Source organism: Thermobia domestica, chromosome 6 (assembly GCF_964235325.1).
Source record: "Thermobia domestica chromosome 6, izTheDome1.hap1.1, whole genome shotgun sequence".
NCBI classification, from domain to species: Eukaryota; Metazoa; Arthropoda; class Insecta; order Zygentoma; family Lepismatidae; genus Thermobia; species Thermobia domestica.
In genome coordinates this window covers 215,940,565-215,966,965 of record NC_137459.1, presented here as the reverse complement: position 1 = coordinate 215,966,965, position 26,401 = coordinate 215,940,565, and the positions used below count along the sequence as shown (strand labels likewise).

The window sequence follows — 26,401 nt, the reverse complement described above, 5'->3', positions numbered from 1 at the left end:
CTCTCTCTCTCTCTCTTTTTTTTTTTTACGTTGGTCTACTTTTCCTTGATTCGAAACTTTTAAATTTCACCCTATTTTCTACTGAAATGTGTCTGTAAGGCAACAAAGAAATAATTACATATGATAAATTTAAATTCATTTTAATTCGGAAGATGAGAAACACTTTGCCATTATATATCGTAAAGGTCAGACCCACCAGTATTGTAACAAAGAGGTGCTTGAGCCAATGACGGTAGAAATTCAAACTCCGATAAGTGATAATTTCACAGTCTTGTTTTATTACAAGTGTAATCTCTTTACTCAATGGAGAGGAGGACGTGGGTCATCGGTCAGAGTTGATGTCGATGGGTTTTGGTGGGTCGGAGTTGGTCGCAATGGTTCAGAGTGGTTCATAGTTGGTGGTGGGTCAGAGTGGATCACGATGGTTGATGGGTCAGAGTGGGCCAATGGGTCATTTGGGTGGTGGGTCATAGTGGGTCATGGTGGGTCGTGGATCAACTTTTCATTGACCCACACCATCTCTGGTTAAAATTGTACTAAAGATAAGAGGCACCGAAGATGCATGTCGGCTATTATGCTCAAATTTTGCGCATGGATAGTACTCCACCAGATAGCAACAAATCTGAAACGGTTCACGGTATGACCTCCTAGAACTCGAGATGTAGGGGTTTGTCTGATTGGCTAAATTAAGACGTCAATGATTTATCCTTCAACAACCAAGCCTTTTTTGATCGTTTCCGTGGGGAAGTCAGAAGAACACGTGCCTAGTAATCGTAATATTGATAGTTCGCGTCCACCCCGGGGTATTTGTTTTGTGTTTTTTTGTTTCACCTAAATATAAACAAATCACACATATAGGCATTTTAACATATTTTGGGAGAGTAATTTTGTGTTTCGTTGGCGTTTCATCGCGTCTCTGCCGCTGGTAGTAAAGTTTTCAATATGGAACTTGGGCCATCACGGATCGTCGCTGCGGGGCCACCAATTTCTGGCGAGAGGTTAATAGTTGACCATCTGTAGTCCACCGACGCTTACAGCTTAGGGTAATGAACGATGTCCTTGCCTTGTAGACTTCATGACTACCGACGTCGGCAGTCAACTAGCTTTTAGTATTCCTTTACTAACCATCTATCGTTCATGTTTGTACACGTTCATGTTTGTACACGGATTTTTAACATACCTATTTCTATAATAGTAGAATCCATTTTTTTTTTTGTTTCCTTTCCTAACTTGAGTAACACACTTCCTCCGAAATGTGTGGCCCCTCTTTTCGGCGCCCGGCACTGACAGTGGATACAGTAACTGTAATATCTATATTCCCAACGACGAAGGTGCTGGTTCAAGATGGATGTTAAACTCCTTCATTGAAGAGGCCATTAACGTATTCGATCTAAGCCCACAACTTCTTGACCAAATAATAGAATGATCATGCGACAAGTCTTTGCAACTGGTTTTCTGTAACGAAGACTTGGACAAGTTCTGCCTGATGAGGAGAGAAGAATATCCTGGTCTGGTGATTGCTGCTTTAAAAGTAATAATTCCATTTGCTATATCGTACTTGTGCGAAAGTGTTTTTTTTTTTTTATGGTAAACATTAAAACAAAGATAAGAAATCGCTTATCAGTTGAAAACGGCTTGATAATATTCGTCATGAAGATTGAACCGGGCATTGCTGCACTAGTGAAATTACACCATGCTTAGGTATCTCATTAGGTTTTAATTTTAATTGTATTTCAATGTGCAGGTTTTGTTTCATGTGTATTTTTCTAGTATTTCTATATACAGTTCTCATTAGTTTTATATCATACCTCTTTGATTTAAATTCAGTTTTAAACAACTCTACTAACTAACTAACTCTATGGCCTATGGAACCCGGAGGTTCAATGCCGCGTTCACAAAAGCTCTACACTGACTTCTATCCTTAGCCAATTGGATCCAGTTTCTACTTTGTATTCTTATCTCAGCGAGATCCATCTTAATATTTCCTCCCATCTGCCCCTAGGTCTTCCTAATGGTCGTTTTCCGTTTGGTCTTCCAGTCAAGACTTTCAAAGCGTTTCTACTTTCTTCCATTCTAGCTACCTGACCTGCCCACCTAAGCCTCCTAGACTTGACGACCCTAACAATGTTGGGTAACCGTATAAATTATGTAGTTCCTCGTTATGAAGTTTTCGCCATTCCCCATTCCCGTTCCTCTTGGGTCCGAATATTCGTCTAAGGATCTTGTTCTCAAATACTTTCAGTCTATGTTCTTCCCTCAGAGTAAGCGACCATGTTTCGCAACCATACAGAACAACAGGCATGATTATCGTTTTGTATATTTTAAGCTTCAAATTTCTCGACAGAATTCGCGACGACAAGAGACTTTGAACCGAATAGTAACACGAATTCTACACCCTTTGAAAATGTTCAGTAGACTTATTTTTTATTGTTCTTTACAGTGTGTATAAAAAATAAAAGTATGCCTATCAGAACAAAATTAAAAATAATATTTAAAAATAATTTCTGGTATTAGATTCTAACTATATTTGTCTCTTCCGCCTATCTTCGCGATCCCCTAGGGGCCGCGACTCCCAGGTTGAGATACCCTGCTCTAGGCATACATGAGTTATGATGGAACATACATACATACACTTTTATATGTATAAATGCAGATAAGAGAGAGTTAAGAGAGAGCGATTAAGGAATTACCGCTCTCAATCTCTTCCCTTTACTTTTGCGATTCGTGAATTTCTTACGTGACAGTTTGGGGCTAACTAGTTTTTTGTCTTGAACCACGATCCGATTTTCGATATGCTCTACCTAAATGCTGTAATGCGAATATTGAGAAGTTATCTGCGATGAAAGTAGCTGCAAATAAATATATTACATAACTTATTTATTGCTATTACACGATTTTTTAAAATTTGTATTCAATATTCACACATAACACACCGACGTTCTGTGAATACCTCAGATGTTATATTTTAAAGATAAGAATTACTTATGTCGTGAAATGATATGAATATATATATTCAACTGATATATACAACTGATGATATGAATATATATATTCAACTCATATATACAACTGATGATATGAAAATATATATACAACTGATGAATTGTAATGTAACTATTTTACATAATTTTCATGCATTGAGGAAAGTAGAATATCATAAAGGAATCTCATCTGAACGGGTATCGAACTCACGATTTAAACGCTCGGTGGTGTACCACTGAGCTAATATGACCGCTTTTCGGAAGCTGCTTCTGAAATATAACTGAGCTCATACGTAAATGCTCTTTTCCGTATGGAAATCACAATGACGAAACGAGAGTGTGAATACATAGTCTCGAAATATTGTATCATTAAGTATTTCAATCAATGTTACTTTTTTCTACACTTAATACCATTTCAACATGTCTTATTATATTTAACAGAAGGAAAAACATATCTGTACATCTTTTCCCGATTACTAAGGTTGGCTTTGGAGGTTCGAACCAGCAGCTTTAGTTTACTGTTTTCCGAAGACACCCGAAGTTGGACTTCGAAAGTGTTCGTCTCAAAACAGCTATAATCATATCGCTCAATCTGTTTGGTATATGGTATATGTTTTTATACGTGTAAAGTCAGTATAACAATTCATTCTTTAAACAGCTTTTCGTATGTATTAATATTCCTTTATAAAAAACTGTTTTTATTATTATTATTACGGCGCACCATTTTCAGATTTCTTTCGCGAGTCGTTGACCAAGTCGTTCGCCACCAGCGTTGCCAGACTCACAGCTCGGAAATTATTCCAAAACCTGATCGAACTTATGCTAGATTCGGTCAAATTATGCTAGATCCTCATAATTACTAATTCAGGAGTTAAAAAAAAAAAAAAAAACAAAGTTGAGATACGATAACGTAACTTAAAATACACAGAGGGCAAGAATGCATGGATAGAACTCAATACTTCACGCACCAAAATTTTAACTCAACTAAATTACTGCAGTCGTTGCCAAACTCAATGGCGTATATATCGTATAAATGAATGCAAAGTTTTTGTTTACATATTTTGAAAGAAAATTACTTCGCAGCATAAGCGGAGTTGGGAATCGTCTGCTGGGGGAGGGGGCAGATTTTTGGTCGGTCTCGGAGCTGTCATTTCAGGAATAAATATGATCATGAAGTCAGAAGTAAAGATGGTGAAGTTGTCAAAAAGTTGGGGGGAGAATGGCCCCCATAGCTCCGCCCATGCCTCGGAGTTAAAGGATTAGAAAACCCTGGGTGGAGCCACACACACACACACACACAAAAAAAAAGCCCAAAGCCGTTCCGAACTTACTTAGGAAAATAAGACTGCCTGTATGGTTTACCGAGTGTATGAATCAATGGAAGAGGATACATTTCTGCCGTTCTTTTTCTTCCCACGACCAACTTCTCCAGGTTTTACGGCTTTTTGATAACTTGCTGAAATTGTGCTAGATTTGGGCAGGATGCTAGGTGCTAGAGACATGCAAATTATGCTAGATCCCCACAATAGGCGTGTCGTGCAAGTAACCAATCACACGTCAGGTACTTGCTTTTAGCTATTGCTTTCTTCTCACAGCTCAGAACATTGGTAACTATGGATAGACGTACAGCAGTAATTACTTTATGGGAGTTGGAAGGTTATTCTGCAACTGCAGCTAGCAGGCGAGTAGGTGTCCCGGCCTCTACAGGAAGGCAATGGATTCGGAAATATGGTGCTACAGGTCAGACTGGTAATTTACGATCTCCTGGTCGTCCGCATGTGTCAACCGAAGCCCAAGATGCGAGATTAGTAAACGAAGCCCGGTTAGACCCACTAAGGACGTCTAGACAGATAAGGGAAGCTTCTCTCTTTCCTGGTAGTAAGCATACAGCTCTGCGAAGCCTTCGTCATGCTGGGTTACGTGCCCGTGTTGCTGCCGTGAAGGAAAAACTCTCAGACGACCACAAAATTTACCGTCTCGCGTTTGCACAGGCGAATGTGGGTCTCAATTGGGAAAACGTAGTTTTCTCAGATGAATCCATATTCACAACATCAAAGGAGGGACGCCGTTTTGTGTATCGCCCGAGAGGCACCCGATATGACCATGGATATGTGGCTGCTTGCAATCGCAGTGGCCATGTATCTATTTTATGTTGGGGTTGGATTTCCAGTCGTGGAGCAGGACAGCTTCATAGAATTGAAGGACATCTGGACAATTCTCAGTACTTAGACATTATCAGTAATATCATGGTGCCATCTGTTTCAGCCTGATGGTGTAATTCAGTTCCAGCAATACCAGTCGCCAATACATAATTCCCGTGTGGTTCAGGAATGGTTCGCAGGGCACCCTGAGATTGATTTAATCGACTGGCCGCCTCGTGGAGCAGACCTCAATCTCATGGAAAATATGTGAGCAGAAGTGAAGCGTACTCTAAGGGAAAGTTGGCCTGAGGCAGATCCACCAAGAACTCAGGATGACCTGTGGCATCTTGTTTCCGAAGCATGGCTGGAGGTAGGGGAAGGAGATAGATTTGTCACCCATGTAATAGATTCCATGCCCAGAAGAATGGAGCGTGTAATAAATTCAGAAGGGTCTTGGACACAATATTAATGACCCCGCCTTAACTCCCGAAAACAGCCCTTTTCAGGGCTACCTAAAAGCTTCTGAAAATATTTCTAGAAGTAAACCACTCCTTGTATCCGATTTCTGTGCAATCCTACTAACAAAAGAATGATAATTAGCTGTAGGCTTTGAACTCAAGACCTCTTCAGTGGCAAGTCCGTAATCTACCAGTGAGCTAACATGAACACGCAAACCTAAACTGAAGAAACACGACTTTCAATTTCTGGTATTCGATGACAATGATGCTCATATACTTTGCAAATGTTGTATTCAACTTGGGATATTCTGCAACACACACACACACACATAAACAAAGCGAAAGAGAGAGAGAGAGAGAGAGAGAGAGAGAGAGAGAGAGAGAGATGAATACACAAAAGCATATTCAATGTATTCGAATGAGACTCTAAGTAACGACATTCCGTTCTAAAGAGAATTTGTGTTTCTTCCCGTGACGTTAAGGGGATCGGGAAAAGCTATGTGTCTTGAAGCAGGATACGACTTTGGATACTCTGTTTATACACTTTCTATATCCGTAGGAATATACTGTATTTCACGAATATAAATAACATACTGTAATGAGAATATTGAGAAGTTAAATCTGTATGACATATAGCTGCAAATAAATACACTACATAACTTATTTATTGCTATTAAACGATTTTCCTAACTTGTATTTAACATTCTCATATATAATAACAACCTACTGTGAAAATTATTTCAGATGTTATATTTTAAACATAATAATTACTATGTTCTGCAATTATTATGTTATATATAAACAACTTATGTATTTTAATGTAATTATTTTATATAATTTTTCATGCATTGCGGAAAATATAATTTTAAAAAAAAGTATTGACCCAAATTGGATTCGAACTCACAACCTTATGATTTGAAATCCGACAGCTTACCAATGAGCTAACACAAGGACTTCTAGAACTAAGCTTCTAGCGATGTATAACGGATCTCAAGATAATTATGACATTCATATCCATGACAAACGCTGTTTCTGTTCTACTTTGACTTTTATTTTAGTACTCAGGCGATAATTATGTTCTATTTCTTAACTTTGAGCATTCTTTTACATATGGAAAGATTCTTTAACGTATTTAAATGCTCCATTACGTATAGAGAGCTAAATGACAAACAAGCATGTGCAAGGTTTCGAAATATTGTATCATTAAGTATTTCAATCAATGTTGCTTTTTTAAACACTTGGTAACAAGTCTTATTATATTTAAAAGAAGAAAAACACATCTGCAAACTTTTTCCCGATTGCAAAGGCTGGCTTGGAGGTTCGAACCTGGCTTACTTTTTCCCGAAGATACCCGAAGCTGGACTTAGAAAATTTTTGCCTCAAAACACCAATAAAGAATGCGCTCAACCTTTTTGAGACAAGGTGTACATGTGTTTTATTTTGTGTGTATGATTCTTCAATCACAGCTGTGTTACTAAAACAATGTCTTTTTTATGTATCTTTAGACTCGCCAGCCAGTGTTCTACCTTGGTCTTATATGTACCCACACCTTACTAATGCTATTCTTGATATAAGTTATGTTCTAATCAGTCATGAGTATTGAAACGTATACTGTTAAACAACTATATTGTTCTTATCATCGCAATATTCGGTATGTTCATAAAATACAGCAGCAATTTCCGAGTGTTCAATGGTCGCAAATTTGGACCAATATCACGGCGACATTTTTTTTCTTTTAGTCTTAAATCGCTTTGGTTTCTTCTTGTACACAATTTAATTGTTACAAATGTACGTAGATATAACATTGGACTAAGTAATACTATGTATTGTGCTCGTTGCCCTACTGAGGATACAATTGAACATCGTCTTTCAGGATGTCATGAAAGCAAAGTGATCTGGTCCAAATATTGTTGTATTGTAAGCCGCATTCTCCGTTTGCACCCAAAATATGTCACTGTTACGAACATGTTGCTGCTTCCTGAATATAATCATTTTCCGCAACCAAAGCACAATCTTATTATCTGGTTAACGATAACTACGGCAGCTTTAATACTTGAGGACGATATCAAAGGAAATACTGATATGTATCTAAAACTTTTAATTTCTCGTCTGTCACTTTTTACATCTCAACAACAACAGAAATATTTTGCTAATTATGTAAACACCATTTATTAACGTTAAAATTTGTTTTCTGTTTCCTTTTAGCTTAAGTCTGTGCTTAATTATGTAATTGCAATTTTCTTGAATAAAGAATTAAGAAAAAAAGTGGTTAGAATTGTAGCTTTTCTAATCTGGTGGCCCGGGTTCGATTCCCACCTTCGCCGTTTAACCTTTTTAAAATGTTTCATTTACAAGGCTGAGCTCCAGTTGGATGCTGCTAAATGAAAGCTAATCTCCAGTGGTGCAATTCAGTGATGATGTTATCCTGAAAATAAGGAAAGAAAATGAATGGAGAAAACGAGTTACAGAGTTAAGTCTGTGAATGGTTCTATATTTGATATCATCCGTTAATTTCGTGTATTTTCAAGTTGTTTATTGACACTATATTATCCACTTTTCTCTTTGTGTCTCAATGTGTAAAATTTCACAAATATTATACAAATCATGAACCCTCAGTTATATTTGTAACCTAACGGAAATACGTTAATAAGGAATAAGTTCTCCAACTCGTTTGAGTGTTATCGAATTTTTCTTTTTTAACATTTACAAATAAATTGCCAATAGTTAGTATTTTCAAAAATTATTTAACGAATAATGAAATCAACAATTTCTTCTTTCGAAGTAGTATTACGTATGAATCAGCACCGCTGGAACCTAGGAGTTCATGCCCTCTTAGACCCCCAAAATTTTCATTGGGGGTTGAATTCTTCCTCCCAAACAATCCATCCATACTTTTAATTGATTTGCAGGTAGGACTAGCGCGAAACTCGACGCAAAGCTTTGGGTTAGTTAAAAGGAAATAACCTACCATATATACCGCATAATCTATCCGTATGTTGAGTTGAGTTGATTTTAGTTTAGCGTCCCTTTCAGCAGCGAGGCTATATGAGACGTGGACCTACTGATTAACGTGGAATCCGAACCACATGAGCGCCCGCCGGGAATCGAACCCGGGACTCCCGCGCCAATATCCGTATGTTATTTGATACGCGGATATGTATAGTTATATGACCTAAGTAAACTTGTTTGTATAATCCTCATTAGAGTTAATTATAAGATTAACTAAGTCCCCCGACTGTTAACTTCTCATCAGCAACTCTGGTATCCGTATAATTTTTCAAGTATCTGTGTATAGTTTTACGTGTGTATCATACAAACAGCACTGCTAAGTATCCAAATACTCCCTTTTGTCATTTCGTCGGCCAGCGTTTCACTCCACTTGTGCACAAAAATACTCTTTACGATTTGTGCTTTTAAGAGGTGAGACAACTTCATGCTGCTGTTCTAGCTACTCTACCAGGTGTAATTAATCTAGTAGCGGGCGTTAGTTGGGTTGCCTAACTCACGGACTTTGTACATATGAAATTTGTGAGGCCCACTGTATAACAGGACAACAATCTGTACAATGTTCATTGATAAATCCTAAAATGTGTTGTGATACTTTTGTAGTACCAGTCATCCATGGTTTAAAGTATGAGATATAAATACTTTATTTTTATTTTTATGATATCATACGTATATTTTCATACGTACGTATCATTTATAAAATACGTTTAGCAGAAGAATGCTATCCTGACGTGTTCCTAATTTCATTACGTTCTTGTTTACCATCAATTACTGTGTTTATGATAATTTTCTCGTCTTCACCTACATTATAAACACTCCACGGTTTATTAACTTGTGTTAATGCAACACCCTATTCACTGTCCTTTAAATCAATAAGTTCTGTAAGTTTTAAGCTATAGGATTAGAGTAAATCCTTATAGTGTTTGAACCTGCAATTTGTTTTTTTCATATAACTTCAATGTTTCTGAATTATCCCAATCTATCTTACTTGAATTTAGTAACTGCTTATTAATAGATCTGTTTCCTTCCTTGTGTGTGTTCGATACTGAGGTTAAAATTCCGATTCAATGGGTAAAATAGAATGTTTTTCATTAGACATTGTTGTTGTTACATGGGGTGACATTCATAAGTCCTAAACGACACAAGTCCTAAACGGCATAAGTCCTAAATATATAGGCATTATACCCAATTTTAGGTCTTGTGCCGCTTAGGAGTTATGCATTTAAGGGCTTCTGCCGTTTAGGACTTGGGCCGCGAAATGATTTTTAGGACTTGTGCCGCTAAATGATTTTTAGGTTTTGTGAGGTTTAGGTCTTAAGGCGTTTATGTCTTGTGCCTTTTTCATTCACTTGCTTTAGTTCTGAAATTCGCCACCACCATACGAAATTGAGACGATGCAGAAATTAGTAGGCGATAATGTTACGAACTTAGCTAATTCCAACGGTAACAACTATATTTGTACTACTAACATTACTAAGAGGTTATACTAAGATTACTATTCTCATTACCTGTTCTGCACTTATACACGAATTACATAATATAACCTATTTCATTTTAAGAATTAATTACATAATTGGTTAAGAAATTCGTTTCTTTCAAATGGAGATACGAGAGTCCCAAGACAAATTCCTTTAAAAAAAAAGAATTAAATAAAAATGTTTAAAAAGCATATTTTACCAGACTTCTGAAACCAAGCAAACATTGAAAATTGCAATATATACTGTGTGGAGGAAAAAATCCACCAAAGTTTACTTAATTAGGACAAAAGCTCACAAGACATTTCACGTGTGAACATTAAATACCAACTGTATTCATTAAGAAAGCAGTAAATTTAAAATTGAACAAAGAACATTTATTATGCAATACAGTTACTATATTTCACACTGTGCTTTGATAGAGTTGATATGTATAAGCAAAAAAAAAAAAAAAAAAAAAAAAAAAAAACAACAAATAACGCTAAATTACTAATGCAATATGCAATGCAATACGTTTGCAGAAACCACTACATAGTCATTTAGGAGTGTAGCCTGCAAATTTCTCTAGGGAGCAGGCTTTTTATATATCAAAAGCAAACCAAATGTTTATTTCCAGATTACGAAAGCTTCAATAATTCCCGTTCTGCCTAATCTTTGGAGGTGGGGAATTCTGTACAGGGTGGGATTTCTTCAAGGATTTTTTTCTTCTCAATTGTAAGAGATTCTGTAAGAAGAATAATTATTTCTTCAGGTTTCATCATAAATTTTAAATTTTATTGTACTTGTTCTTCTCGGAAAAATGAGTAGATACAGTTTTGTTGTTAGCAGTATTATTCACATCTATTTTAGTAAAAATGAATGTGATTTTTTATAAAAATACCTGCAGAGAAATGGAAAACTGATTGACTCAGTTGAAAGAAAGTCGTCTGACATTGTAACTGAAACAAACATAAAACAAACATAATTCGGTCTAATATAAAGTCATTTCAAATCTTTTTTTTTTTTTTCAGTTTTAGCAATTCATGTTCAAAATGCTAAGGATAGTAGTAAATAAAAGGTATCATATGTCACATCCACAAGACATGTTTGCCCATACATTAAACAAACAATCCAAGAAGGTACATAAGACGGTCCTTATCCCCGATTATCTGACCTTTTGATTTGGTTGGAACTCTATAAAAAACATACAAGTATTGTATATGTGATGTTGATATTTTTATTGGTGCTATTTACAAGCTTGTACATTGAAAATATAAATATGAAAATAGAAATATGTTATCGTATATAGTATAGAAGACAAATCAGCTGATAAGGTGATGCTGAAAAAGGAGTTGTGATGTACAAGACTAAGACTCTTTGTTAAGGTCCTCTTTATGAGTTCTTGTGCATTGTCACTTAATATGTGGCCAAACATCTCTTGAGGATGCCAACCGTGACACATTTTACGTGCTGAGAGCCTTAGCATGTTGGAAATGAACTTCTGGAAAACTGAATAAAATTTTGATGTGAAATGACTTTATATTATGCCGAACTAGGTTTGTTTTATATTCGTTTCAGTCACAATGTCAGAGACTTTCCTGCAACTGAATCAATCAGTTTCCCATTTCCCTGCAAGTGTAAAAGAAATTACATTCATTTTTACTAATGTAGATGTGAATAATACTGCTAATGACAGAACTTTATCCTAGTCATTTTTCCGAAAATAAAAAGTAGAATAACATCTAAAATTTGTGATGAAACTTAAAGATATGGTTATTCTTCTTACAGACTTTGTTAGAATTACTAAATATATTATTACGAACGCAGGTCAAAATCCAAGAGGACAAGACCTTGAAAATTTGGACAAAATGAACTAAAATCAAGCGACAGAATCATAGGCGCGTGATTATTCTTTTCTTCAACTATCTACCTTTGACAGAGGGAGGGGCGAAGGAGACTACAAATGATGGACGATATCAAAACAGAAAAATCATACTGGAAGGGAAAGAGGTTAGCGGAAGACTGTGGAGCATGGAAGGTTCTCAGTTGCAGCAAGTGACCTGCCAATAATGGCTGAGTGCCTATGATGATTATGGTTCATGCACCTAAAATATTATATGTAATTCTTTACTTTAATGAAGTAACCTTTTTAAAGTACTGAAAACTCAATAAGACACGTAAGACTGTTGTACAGGGGTGCTCAAATTATTGGAATCGCCCTCGAAAAATGCGAAATTGATGCTGCAGTCCTAATTACGGAGTTCTGGAACATGTAATTTAGTGGTTTAAACCACCAATATAGAATCCTTCATTTGTTTACTCTACAGTTGAAGTGGTGATATCACCGTTGAACAGCAGAAGGCATTACTAGAGGGGAGAGAGTTTTGAAAGTGATATTTCAGTTGTAGATAGCTATTGTGGCTTCTAACAACAAGTTACAATCTCAAGTATTGTGCTTGCAGTCGTACGCTTTTGGCGGAAGGAAGATATACACAACGACAAATTACTATTAAGGTTGAGATAGGGCAAAAATTTGTGAGTAAAATCTCTTTTGGGATGAGCAAGAAGCAAATGTATCAGCAAGATAGGCTTTGGAAGTGTGGACGAGATCCAAACCTATCGCTAAGAGGTATAAAAAAAACTAAAAAGATTGGCTCTCGGAAACAGAAACGCAACTTCTATAGACTTAAGCATAAAAATGGCTGAGTATGGTGTAGATATTTCGCCTGAAAATGTTCGAAGGATTCTTTGTGTTGAGGGAATAAAAGCAAAGAAGCAAAAATTACTCCAATCATTGCAAAGAAGCACCTCGAATGTGCACGAGGCCTACAACATTGGACTGCTGATGTTTGGAGAATAGGAATTTCAGTGATGAATCATATGTCTTCGTGTCTGATGAATATTCACAATATGTGCGACGTCGATCTCTGCCTCAATTGCCTCAACGAACAGTGAAGCATCTTACTTCAATCATTTTCTGGGATGTGATGTTTGTCTTCGGGCCTGACAAACTGTATAGGGGAGCTTGCCACAGTACCGGACTCTTCCCAGTGCCGGACAGTACTAGTTTTAGCAGAGCAGTAGCTGTTCTACATGCGTCTGTAGCATTTATCAACAGGGGTAAGTCTTTGGTGCCGCTTGACTATCGTGCGCGCCAGTCTCAAGTAAATCGCTGAAAATTGATCCTCGCTGCTATATTGCATTACACATATAACTTTTACAGAAGATTTTCACCCTCATCAGGTAAATGAATTAAATTTATCTTACGCTCATAATATTTCTTAATAATTAAAGAAGCATACAGTATGGAAGAATTCCATGGCTTTATTTCCATGGTCTTTAGTTGATAGTATTTTTCTCATAGACCGTGTGGTCCCAATACCGGACATTCCGAATGTTCCCAGTACCGGGCGGAAGAAATTACCCAATTAGTCTTAGTTGAGAAGATAATTAGGGTGGACTTGATTTCTAGGATCTTGGTACAAGGATGGCTACATAGAAGAAAGGGAAATTAATGAGTAAAGTATGAAGAAAGCTATGGATAGGGTGTTAGCAGGAAACTGTAATGTTCAGAGAGCTGCTGGACAAAGCAGAGGAAAACACTCTCACGGAGTGTCTTATTTGTGGAGGTTTCGATGAGGATTGAGTACAGTGCTGCAGTTGACGAAGATGGTCACATGTTGGGTGTACCGACAGTGAAAATATTGATTACTTCATTTGTGAAAATTGTAAGCAGATAGCATACTGAGATGAAGCACTTAATTTAAAAAAAAATCTTTCGGCTTTAATTTCCTACACATTATTGTTGCTATAGTCCTAGTTTTATTATCTTTGTAGAAGTGTATAAATATGTTGCTTGTGCCTACGGTTGTAACAGTTGTCGCTTTTGTGTACAATTCAATAGGGAGAGACACATTGTTGCAGTGAAGTACTATTTTATTGTGATTTTTTAAATTTTCTTCTCAATTTCCATACTTTTAAACAGAAAATACTAATAGAGAGTACAACTCATTTGTCAGCTAATATTGTAAGAACTGGAGTATGTAATACTATTAACATAGCAAATAAATTGTATTTCATAACTACAATATATAATTTGCACCACTCCTCACTTTGATATTTATAGTAATCTGTCCAGTACTGGGAACAGTTTTTTGACCAACGCCATTTTGAGCATTTGAGAGAATCGAAAAGGCTAATGTTGAAATCTTATTAAAAAATATTCTGTGATTATTGTCATTGTGTTTTCTTGTATCAATTTGTTTATTGGTTCTTAAGCAAATAGAAAAAAAACTCAGGTGTCCGGTACTGGGGCAAGCTCCTCTATATTAGAGGGAACAATGAAGCACGACCAATACCTACAAGTTCTTCAAGAAGAACTGCTTCTCCAGACTGCAATCTGGTTTGATGACGCACACTTCATATTTATGCATGATGAAGCCCCATGCCACCGGGGCAAAACTGTGACAAAATTCTTCGAGAACAACGCAATTAGTGTTCTTCCGTGCCGGGCAATAGTCTTGATATGTGCCCGATTTAAAAACCCCTGGAGCTTCATGAAGGAAAATCTAAAGAAGAAGCATATTACAACCAAACATTAATTGATCGAGGAGATCAACAATTTATGGTATCATGATACTGAATTGAAGTCAAAATGTGCTAAACTCGTATACAGCATGTCACAAAGGATAAAAGACTTAATAAAGAATAACGGATTTTACATGAAATAGTAATCTTTGTGTGAGAGATAATTTTCTTGTAAGTATTCCATTTCTTTTGTTGTTGTTGTTGTTTTCAATTTAGATACACACACTGTATGACATTTATATTTAAATGTCACGTACGTATTTGTTTAATTGATATTGAAAAGCCTGTGCCATGACCAAAAGAAATAATAACAGAGTTACAGAACAGTATTTGCACAAAGTTGAAAGGCGTTTTCTGATGTTATATTGTAAGAACTGTAAAATATTCAGAAACTGAATGTTGAGTCTAATAATTTGAACACGTCTCTAGTAAGTATAGACTATATTTCATATTTTGATCTTTGATAAAAAAAAATATCTTGATCAGTATTTCAGAATTAAAATAAATATTTATACAACGCTCAAAATAAGACTCCTATATGCTACGTCATGAAGAGGAACGTTTAAAAATAATCAAGTAACATCACACTTAGTTTTCATAATTAAAATCAATGGTCTAAAAATAACATGATGAACGTATTTCAAATGTATTAAATGTATAATAAATAGGAATACCTAGAACTTTTTATATGGGTGTGTGTGAAAATAATTAAAGCCTATCTATCCTTTTATTACAACATTTTTACGAATAAGTTTTATTGTTTTTTTTTGTATTTTAAAAGAAAGAAAATGTGACAATTGAAGGAAAAAATAATAATATAGGGCGAGCACTGGTAAATCAAATATATATTCATATAATGCTGTTCATATGATTTTCTCCCCCTTGTCAGAATTGTTCTTGGATTTTTTATCGCTTGGGTTTTGTCCCCGCTGTCGTTACTGCAGCCATTATATGCAGCTACATGACTTCCGATGTACATAAAAACACGCTAGGAGTCAAGTATTTCGGTGCTACATTTCCCTTTAAAAAATCCTACCAATATAAATTTTCCTCTTTCTTAAGATTAGGGAGAACGGGAATTCCCGTTCTTCCTAAAGATAACATAATTTAAAATATTTTCTACAAAGTGCTGGAGGGCCTTTAGGCAGAACGGGAATGAATCATGAATTCCAAACTAAAATTTCTAATATGGAGACATGTTTATATAAAACAGTCCTTTTTTCTACATTAATAAATTCCAGAACACTTGAAATTTTAATTTCTTTAAAGATGTACCAATTATATACGGAGCTTTTAAGCTTGAGGAAAAAAACTGCATAATAAACTTTCAGTGGGGATCGAACTTGATACCCTGTCTGCAAGTCACGCGCTAGCATCTACACAAGCAGGGAGTACTGTTTCAAGTAAAAGCTTCACCCTCTTCCTACAGAAGAAGAACTCCTTTGTAATTCACTTACACATGATGCCAACATTTAACTCTTCCCAATGGTAACATTCTGATTTTGATAAAATTTGGCAGGTAGATACTACACATAAAATAAACGAAGCCGTGTTTTGTACTTTCTGCGGAAAAGCGCTTTTAGAGGGCAAAAGTTCCGCATCAAAATTTTGAAAGTTGACACCCGAAAGGCAAGAAGAGGTGGATCGAAGTGAATGAAACTGTGAACACATATTGTAGACCTAAAATGAGGGAATAAGGTTTCGTATTTTCCTAAAAATGAAAAACAAGAATATTGGGTGGGGTACGGACCTTCTAAATTGTTGAATACGAAATACGAAAGGTGCAAATAAGTATATATTAGAAGTTTGTAAAGGATATGAAGAACTCAAACGAAACTTTGTGCAAGAAAATGAACACGTGTTTTTAGTTTGTGCAGAAAAACAGTTTTGAGGATAAGGCCCCTTCCGAAAAAAAAGTAAATATTACCGTAGTAGCGGAGGAAGGAGTGGACCGAAGGAAATGAAATTGTGTGTAGGTGTAAAGTAAAACCTCTCGGATTTCCCAAGTGTGTGAATCCGATTTGCTTCAAATCTGGCACATCAACAGTAAACAGAAAATAAATCGACACGTGTTTTTGTTTATGCGGAAAGAAATTGTAAGATAAAAGGCGCCTCCCGAAAACAGTATAAATACGCTATACTGTTTATGCTTACTGTTGATGTGCCAAATTTGAAGAAATCGGATGGGGCCACTTGTTGAACGCGAAAGGCCTTTTTTTACATTTATAATATTTACAAACAATTTCATTCTCTTCGGTCCACTCTTTCCGCCAACCAACGCTTCGGTCTACCTAAAAGTTTCTTTTTTTCTTTTGTTTCAGGAAAATACGAATCACGTATACCCTAGTCTTAAGTCTGCAATATCTGTGTACAATTTCATTCACTTCGTCTAATTCTTCTTGTCTTTCGGGGGTCAATTTTCAAAATTTTTAATGGGTGCTTTTGGCCCTAGAACCGTTTTTCCGAAGAAAAAAAAATCCGTGTTAATAAATTTTTGCGTATTGTCCCTACACAAAGTTTCGTTGCAGTTCTTCATGTCCTTTAGGCACTTATGACATACTGTTATTAGCATTTTTGATATTTTTGATATTAACATTTTTGATATTAGCATTTTTGATATGATATTTCGTCCGTGCCCCCAACCGTTTTTCCAGGAAAATACGAAACACGTATTTCCTCATTTTACGTCTACAATATCTGTGCACAATTTCATTCACTTCCGTCCACTTCTTCTTACCACTGGCAATCTGTCAATCTTACAAAGTCGAATCCCTCCTTCGTAATCACGACGTTGTATAAGGACGCAAAACTCAGAAACTCAAAAAAAAAAAAAAAAAAAAAAAAAAAAAAAAACTCAGCCATTGCTTCTACACTATTTCAATGGTTCGTACTTTAATACGTCCATTCCCCAACCATTGTTGCGGCATTGATTAAACGTAATGTTCTTGTATTCAATAAATTTATTTTAAATATATCTAAGTTTCTCATTAATTTCAATTAAGTTGCTTTTCAAAGATCCTCTAAAATGTTAGTGACACTATGAGCTAGAGCCTGCCTATCTCATCTATGCCCTCGGAAGGTGTGCGAACTATACTTGGGCACCGCCCCCGCCAACCTCAAACGTAGGAAATTCTCCCTTTGCTTACGGAAAAGAAGTGAATAACTTCAGCTGTGTTGCCAATTTGTCATTCAATCGTTTGGTCGTGACGGGTGAAGATCGTAGGCAATTAGAACGGCTAACAAGATAGAGGACAGCGAAGTTCGTGCAATAATTTATTTTGGCAACGCTTCCGCATCTAATAATTGAAAGATCTCGGCCGCAAAAACCTCTCCCTCCTCTTTTGAGGGAGGTACGGGAGCAATAAGCAATTAACTTATGTGGCCATTCCTGCTACAAAGTACAGATTTAAGTATTCGATAAAGCATTTAAGTAGTAAGTAGTTGTCACAATACTATTATGGACGTATTTAATTTTAACGGTAAGAGCTATGTTAGTAATACTAAAATTATTATTAATAATGATAACGAGTAAGGAGTAGTTAATTACGAGTATGACAACTATTTACTATAGAAAGAGTTAAATACAATAAAGGGCCACGGTGGTTCAGTGGTAGAGCGTTCGCTTCTAGTGCTTGGGATCCTGGGTTCGATTCCATCCCCCGCCAAGTGAACTTTGTGGTGGACAAACACCGTGTGCGTGGGTTTTCTCGGGGTTCTTCCGTTTCCTCCCACTTTCTTCATTCCACCATTTCACTCATCTCTCATAATCACCGTCTCCTTTAGCCTAACCGGCATAACGTGGGACGTAAAACTCAAAGATTTCATTTCATTTTTTGAATACAATAAATATATGTGTAAAAATAATTTACTTCAGAACAACACAAGGAAAGAAAAATTTATGACGTACCTAACTAAAACACATTATTATGTTACTAATATGAGGCCAATGGTATGGAAATAGAGAAAAACAGACATTATGAAAGATCTGGCAATCACATTTGGTAGGAAGTTGAAATTTTGTCACCATAGAAATATATAATGGAAAGAGCAAGAAAGGACAGTATGTTTCATTTATTTATTTATTTATTTATTATTTCAGAACGATAGAATATGTAGTTATGAAAATTACTTGTAAGAACTAAGGTTCTGTAATATGATACAGTATATACAAAACTTTGACTAACAGATTGACAGTATTCTTGGCACGGACGTGGTGGTAGCGCCACAAAAGATTTTTAGGCCCAGTGCCGTTTAGGACTTCTGTCGTTTAGGTTTGTGCCGTTTATGACTTGTGCCGTGAAATGATCTTTAGGACTTTTGACGCGAAATGATTTTTAGGACTTGTGCCGTTTAGGACTTGTGAAGCGAAATGACTTTTAGGACTTGTGACGTTTAGGTCCAATGCCGTTTAGGTCTTGTGCCTTTTAGGACTTGTGCTGTTTAGTACTTGTACCACGTCCCCGGAAGAACAAAGGGCTTCATTTATTTATTTATTTCTTAGTTCAGAACGATAGAATATTATTTATAGAAATTACTTGTAAGAACTAAGGTTCTGTAATATGAAACAGTGTATCTAAAATTTTGACTAACAGATTGACAGTATTCTTGGCACGGACGCGATGATAGCGTCACAAGAGATTTTTATGTTCATTGCCGTTTAGAACTTGTGCCATTTAGGACTTGTGCCACGAAATGATTTTTAGGACTTGTGCCGCCAAATGATTTTTAGGAATTGTGACGCGAAATGATTTTTAGGATTTATGCCGTTTAGGTCTTCTGCCGTTTAGGTCTTGCGCCGTTTAGAACTTGTGCCTTTTGGACTTGTGCCGCGTCGCCGTTGTATGTTCTTGTCCGACAACCGGTAATAATAGGCTTCTGTTTAGATGAATATTATAAATACTGATGTAATGCTTGCTGATACATTTTTCTTCAACACTAAGATCACGGCATTGTGAAGTAGTACTCATTTCTTCATCTAATCGGGATTGATGTGTATCCCTGGACTTAACGTGCGATTGGAATTGTTGTATAGTGTTTTCAGGAACAAAAATCATTATACGAAACCTGATCTGTTTTATTTTCGAGAATAGTACTTGCTACAGCTCCCAAGACCGGACCTACTAAAATGGCATGAATTCTCCATCTTTCTGAAGTAGTATCTTAATTTTCTTATTTAATGCTGTTCGTTGTTGAGAAAGAACTCATAAGATCCTTTTATGTCTACTGTAAACGCTGCTTCTGACGTAAATTTAAAGGAATGTTTCCTTTTATGATATTTTTAGCAACTTGTGAAATGGTAAGTATTAAATTGTCTAAATCATTTTCGCAATATGTTTTCGTTTTACTGCTTTATATTTACACATACCGCGGATTGTTTTAGAGTGCTTACTCACCTTCAACATCTTGGCATCAACTAAACTAATTCTAACTCCTTCGTCTTCGTCTTCTGTTTACATATATACTGTTTTATCGTAAAAATGTTGGTTCGTATCTGTAATGGTCATTTGCTTTCTGTGTTATGTCAAATAATAAATAAGTGTGAGGCGTGCGTGTTACTTCAACAAACAAATCTAAATTATTTTTACTTTTTCGTTGTATGATTTGTCTACTTAGATATTAATTTTGTAATTTATCACGTGGATTTTAAATACAATAATATAATGTGTATTTAAACTAATATAGCGTGCATATTTTCGTTTTGGAAATAAGTTTTGCACTATAAATATTGACGTAAATTTTTTATGATGTGCATATTTTGGAAATAAATTAGCAGCATGACCATTAGTTTCAGACATTAAATAATCTAATATTAACAATTAATTTTCTTAAATGTGAAAAGTATTCATATCTGTAATTCCCTCTACGAATCGAATTTCTGCACGTGTATTCAAGTTTGTTAGTATTGCGCCAGAGCGCCATTCAATGTCTCGAAATAATGTAGTAAACATTTGATCATGTTCGTTTAATAAACGATTTATGGAACAAGTTATACTAGTCCTTCAAAGACCAGCAATTAAAATGGTAGAGGGATAATTAAATTTAAACATCTTGATGTCAAATTAATACATGCAATAGGAAGATCACCTTTTTACATTCACTCATTCACACACTCACGCATAAAAGAAGTTTCAGAGGAATTTTTGAATCATAGAATTTTTGAAGCTCTCGAGTTTACACAGCAAACGAATATACTTAAATCAGACCTTTTCATGACTAGAATTCTTTCAAAGCTCTCGAGTTTTCATAGAAAACGAAACTTTAATAACAACTTTTCATAGAAAACGAACTTTCACAAACATCCATTCATATTTGGCATTCGTGGGTCAAACTTTTAAATCTCTTGGTAACCGTATTGTATAGTCCTGATCTTTTGTTTGTTATGTAAATGAATATAGTCGTCGTCATCGATCTGTTTATGTTTCTTATTGAGCATACACTGTGTTTTAATTTCTCGTCTTGAAAAGATTTGGAACTCGCTTTTTCGGGTAATGCTTGTGGCATTTTCAATGACCACATAATCAATTTCTTCTCGCACTAGTACATAGAAAGTCTCAAAATTAATTTTTCAGAGGTTCTTTGGTTCAGTGTTATTCTCTTAACTTTGTAAATGTGGCAAAACTCGCCTTGACTATTACGTAGGCGTATACAATAATTTTTGGTTCAAGATTAATAAATGTAGCAAACCTCCATCCCTCATCTAGTTCATCTGTTAAATCTTCAAGGTAATTACCCAATTGTAACACGGGTTTCTCATCCTTCTTTTCTAGAAACATGATATTGTCAGTATCACAGTAGATAGCTAGTTCAGGTCCCACAGCAGTCAGAAGATCATAAAGAGTTAGTTTGTCCCACGAAGTAATGAATGCGGCCAAGACGACATTGGAAAATCCGAACACAGTGTTGTCATTTTCCAAGTAATTGTAGTTTAGTATGAGATGCCTGTCACTGACTGTAATCACAGAGTAAACTTCATAAATTGGCGATGAGAGATATCTATGAAACTCCTTCAAGTTGTTCAGGATTGTACACTGCATCCTGTCCGGGGGTTAACCTCATTTCCCATACAGCGAATTAATATATAATTTCCATGTAGCACTCAGTCCCGGGCTCTTACGAATATTTTCACAGCTTAATTTAATGCCTCCATGGGCATAATATTCATCGATATATTTTCGTTTGTCTCATTCGGTAATACAGTAAGCAGGGAATCCTCAAGGCTCCTGCTTCATCTAAAGAAACGAGTTCACGTAACTCCAGAACATACTATCTGAATTCCCCTCTTCAGGATCTATAAGTTCCAGTTCCCTTCTTCAGGATCTATAAGTTCGAATTCCCAAGTTTCGATGGATCTTATAACAGTTTTTAAGAGCAATATGCAGCTCTGAGGTACAAAATGTACTTGTTGTGGCGCGATCCATATGTTCATGTGTACAATGACCCTCAACTTGATTCGCTTCTTCTGTACATGGCCGACAAATTCCGAAAAGTAAACGTCGTCCAGCCACATTTGAAAGAATAGGAAAAACAGATTTTTACGGGAATAACGGTGCATTTTACAATACCATGAACATTTTCCACTTCTGGAAAATCCGGATCCCTATTAATCTTCGGCATTCCAACCGGAATTGGTCTACTTGCCGTCACGAATGGGTATAACGGTTTAATAATATCGTAATAGCGAATGGTCTCATTATCCTTGCAATTCACATACGAACGATACACTTCTTTACGACCACCTTGGTACGACATCCTTCAAACAGTAGGATCCGTTAGATGTTTACAATGTTCTTCATTGAACTTTTGTAAAACTTTATCTGTCTTCATCATATTGTCTCAAGTTCATCCTCAAATCTCGTGTAAATTTACATCAAGATTCTGAATATATTCCCGGTCAGCATTGTTTTTCCATAGCATTCTTTGTACGTATCACAATAATCCTGAGAACAATGAATGATTTCACCATGGTTGTGAGGAATACACATTACCCAGCCTCGATAATAGCACCCATAGAATTCATATCCTTTATATTAGTTGTTCACTATGTCCGTGAGCCTTCTATTTACTAAACGTACGTCTGGACAAGTACCGCAGTACAGGATTTTCTTTCCCGTATGATTTTCAACATATTTCAAACACAACAGTGCTTTCGTACTTCGCTGTTCATTATGCTGAAAACCTTTTGAAGGAATTACTTCGTCGGTATTTTCGAGTTACTGCAAGATATGGTACGTTTTCATACTTAACCCTGCAACCATCCAAAAGCGATAAATCATTGAACACCATTCTTGTCCTCTTCGATGATGTTACTAAATTTAATGATATCTTATGTAAGAATTCTAACATTATTTTGACAGTAAGCTAACATTTCCTATTGCAGGCAATACTGCTTGCCACTTGCAGTACGTTCTTGGGGCCAAGAGATGAGTTGCTGTCGATATTCCGTGCTTTGTGAGTCAGAGTCAAAGAATTCTACTGTGGGTACCGAGCCAAGATAATTTTAATCCTCGAAAGTGTTAAATAATACGGGAGAATGTCCTATTTTTCAGAAAGGCCTAAAGTCTTTGGGAATTTCGACATCTGCAGTTCTGAGAACAAGCACGGATCAGGGAAGAAATGCCTGTTCTCAATTGAGTTACAAAATATTTTTGATATCGTGTCAAGACATTAGCAGTAATATCTCGCTTCTATATTAGTTTTTTAAGCAGAAGATGGGATCTAAGTGATTAGCATTATGTGCTAGAATATTTATTATCTGAAGAACTGCAAGTGCCAATAAAGCATGCCATCCAATGTCTTACACATACAGTATGAACAAGTATGTATGTTACAAATCAGGGCTATTTCATGTTTCCTCTCACCACTCTCATCTTCTGACATCAACTTCGTTTCAATATCATTCGCAATATACATAAACTTTTGAGATGTGTAGATCTCAATTTCTGCATAAAGCGTTGATGATTAGGTTCTACGTGAACCTTACAAGTGGTACGAAGGTGTTCATTGCACTTATGTGCAGTTTTTTCGAACCCTACTGTCAGTCATGCGATTTCTCTCGGAAAATATCTTCTCATAATAAATACATTAAAGCCTGCTTTATTAGTGGCCAAATGATTATTGAAATGTTCACTCTCAGTAAATTTTCAATTACATACAATGCACTTGATTTCTCGAAGAGTTTGGTGTTTGAAATGTTCCTGATTACAACTTGAACACCTCACTTCGCACTTGTGAGTGCGTTTTTGATCGTGATCTGCTTGAAAACAGTTGGTACAGAGTTGTCTATACAGTGAGGAAGGAAGTTATACACTTAATGAGTTGAAAGTGTCCAACCGGAATATCTCTCTTGTACAGTATATTCATTTTCTTCTCCATCGAAGTTTCAGGGACAATTATCTTATATTTACGAACATTACCGGATTCATCTGTTTCGAAAATGATAACCTGATACTTACCATCAAAATAATTCTGGAAAGTAACAATATCAGATAAATCACGCTCATTTTTTGCCCTAAACATTAATATTTACGTCGTCACGATGTTGGCGAGCACTGTTGTTGCAAATTTTATAATTATCTCCTTTCAAATTATACAAAGCAAATAGCTCTTTCGTGTTTTTCCAAATACCAAAAAATTGATGTTGGTAAACAGAGCTTATGTCAATCGCGTATATACACTACATGACGTGTACAGAAATTTCCTTGTTTTCAAATCGGGAAGCATTATATCTTTCTGGCACACCCTGTCTGCTTGTATTTTTTATTATATGAAACCGAAACATAATGTGGTCTCCGGGCAGATAGTCTTCATTGGAATTCAACATGTTTTCCAATTAAGTTAAGAAGGTCTTAGCACTCAGATCGCTTTTCTTTCACCAAAAGGATATGCACTGGCTCTTATTTTAACTGTTGGAGCTATCGATAAAGATATGTAGTCCCCTGCTGGTGTATTAGTGAGAACCTCATCTAACGGAAAATTCACAAGTTTCTGAATGTAAGCTTCCAGTTTTGAAATGACGTGGTCACTGGCAGGTCGTACAGTGATTTATTTTCTACGAAGATGGAAATTCATGAAAGTTTTTCTGCTTTCTCTCACGATTTTGAAGTTGCCATCGTTTGATTTTTAACGGTTTGTGACGAACTTGGTCGCGTCTATGCGATACATTTCCATGAGAAGGTCCTGGCTGGAAGATACTGAGCCGTAGTTAATAGTGTCCGTGAGTATTGCACATTGGGATCAACATTGCTTACGATATTTATGAGCTATTTGAGCAGATGGAACTGCATCGATAGTCAGCTCCTCTTCTAAAAATCTCCCAGTATCTCCATAGAATCCTCACTACCGTTAAGGGAATTTTGATTATATTGTTGTTTGGCACCATCATCATCATTAGCTTCATCAACAAACATTGTATTATTCGTCATATTTCTCAAGTTTCGATTCTCTTGAGGTACCTACTACGGAATTATTATTATATGAAGGTGCTCAACAGTACGATGGGCCAAAATAAAACCGGCGTAATGTTCATAAATCAGATTCCTCTCTTTCATTCACTCTATCAAGTTGTCCCTCTGCTCTATTAAAATGATAAATAAACTTCTCGTTCGGTTGATAATACGTGTTCTACCCTCTGAAAATACATTAGAATATACAGCTAAAACACCAGAAGAGGAGAGACATGTATTCAAAATTCTGTGTTCATCTATGGCCTATTATTGAAACAATAAGCAGAGCATATACTCACATCTTTCACCAGCACGATGTCTGTCATGCAGTAATTGTACAATTTTGATCCATGTTGCCATGACTCCTTTTGCGTTATCCAGGCCCTTCAGTTCTTGTTGGAAAAGAGTCTCAACAACGTTGAATTCTAAGTTGAACAACTCCATCCGGAATCGCGGATTGGCTTTGTTTAAATAACAATAAAATAATTCACTCCACGTTTGATATTATCACTAATTTCATCTTATATACTATGAATAGTCCACTTCTTCTGTGATAACTTCAATGTCTTCTTAAGTATAACACAAGTGCACAGTTAATAATTCAAATTAATTTTGATAATAAGTGCAATTTCTTCTCATTATGATATAATATTTCTTTTTGTGTGTATGCTAGATAGAAATTTTAATTTCTTGTTATGTGTAAAGGGGTACTTCAGTTAGTTTTTGGTAATAACTGTCCCTTCGATATCGTCCTATGTCCAATAAAATGGCATAGCTCAGATTCGCACAACAAACCACGTCACGCAAGTAACCTCACCACAACCAAGTGATAACATTGCCTGAACAATGCGGTATACGAACATTGCAGGACAAAGGAACTATAAGTGTTTCACGACAAGTTTCAACTTAATGAAACATGTCGAAAGAACTGAAGTAACACCAACAAAGGAAATTCCTGCAGACACCAATAAAAGAATTTTAGGAGAGAAGGGACAGATATCTAAGAAATACCGCAGACAAAAGATATTTCTGGCGGTACCAATGAGAAGACATTGTTCACGGTACGGGAAGAAATCAAAGGGATACGGCAAAAAAACAAATTTTTGTTGACACCGACAAAATGATGTTAATATAGTATAGTAGAGTATCATTGAAATGCTCCAGACAAAAGATGTTCCTATCGCAGCATACGAAGGGACATTTTTAAAGATGTGGGGGAGAATCAAATGATACCGCGGACATGGGAATTCGTGTCAGCATCGATGGAAATAAATTTCACATATCTTAGGAAAAATAAAATTTGGACAAAATTATATCTTTGTATAATGAGAC

The 26,401-nt window shown here is 36.0% G+C and overlaps 1 protein-coding gene across 2 annotated transcripts in view; it reads right to left on the bottom strand.

Annotated features, from left to right (window-relative positions):
- Nucleotides 1-26,401, bottom strand: part of LOC145688413 (uncharacterized) — a 57,416-nt gene that overhangs the window by 13,653 nt on the left and 17,362 nt on the right. Inside the window, exon 2 of one of the 2 annotated variants that reach the window (XR_014131898.1) lies at nucleotides 7,241-8,005. The exons of the other annotated variant lie outside the window; for it this stretch is intronic. The gene's annotated coding sequence lies outside the window, so the exon portion shown is untranslated. Of the gene's footprint in view, nucleotides 1-7,240; nucleotides 8,006-26,401 lie in introns of those variants that run through there. 2 annotated transcript variants of the gene reach the window in all.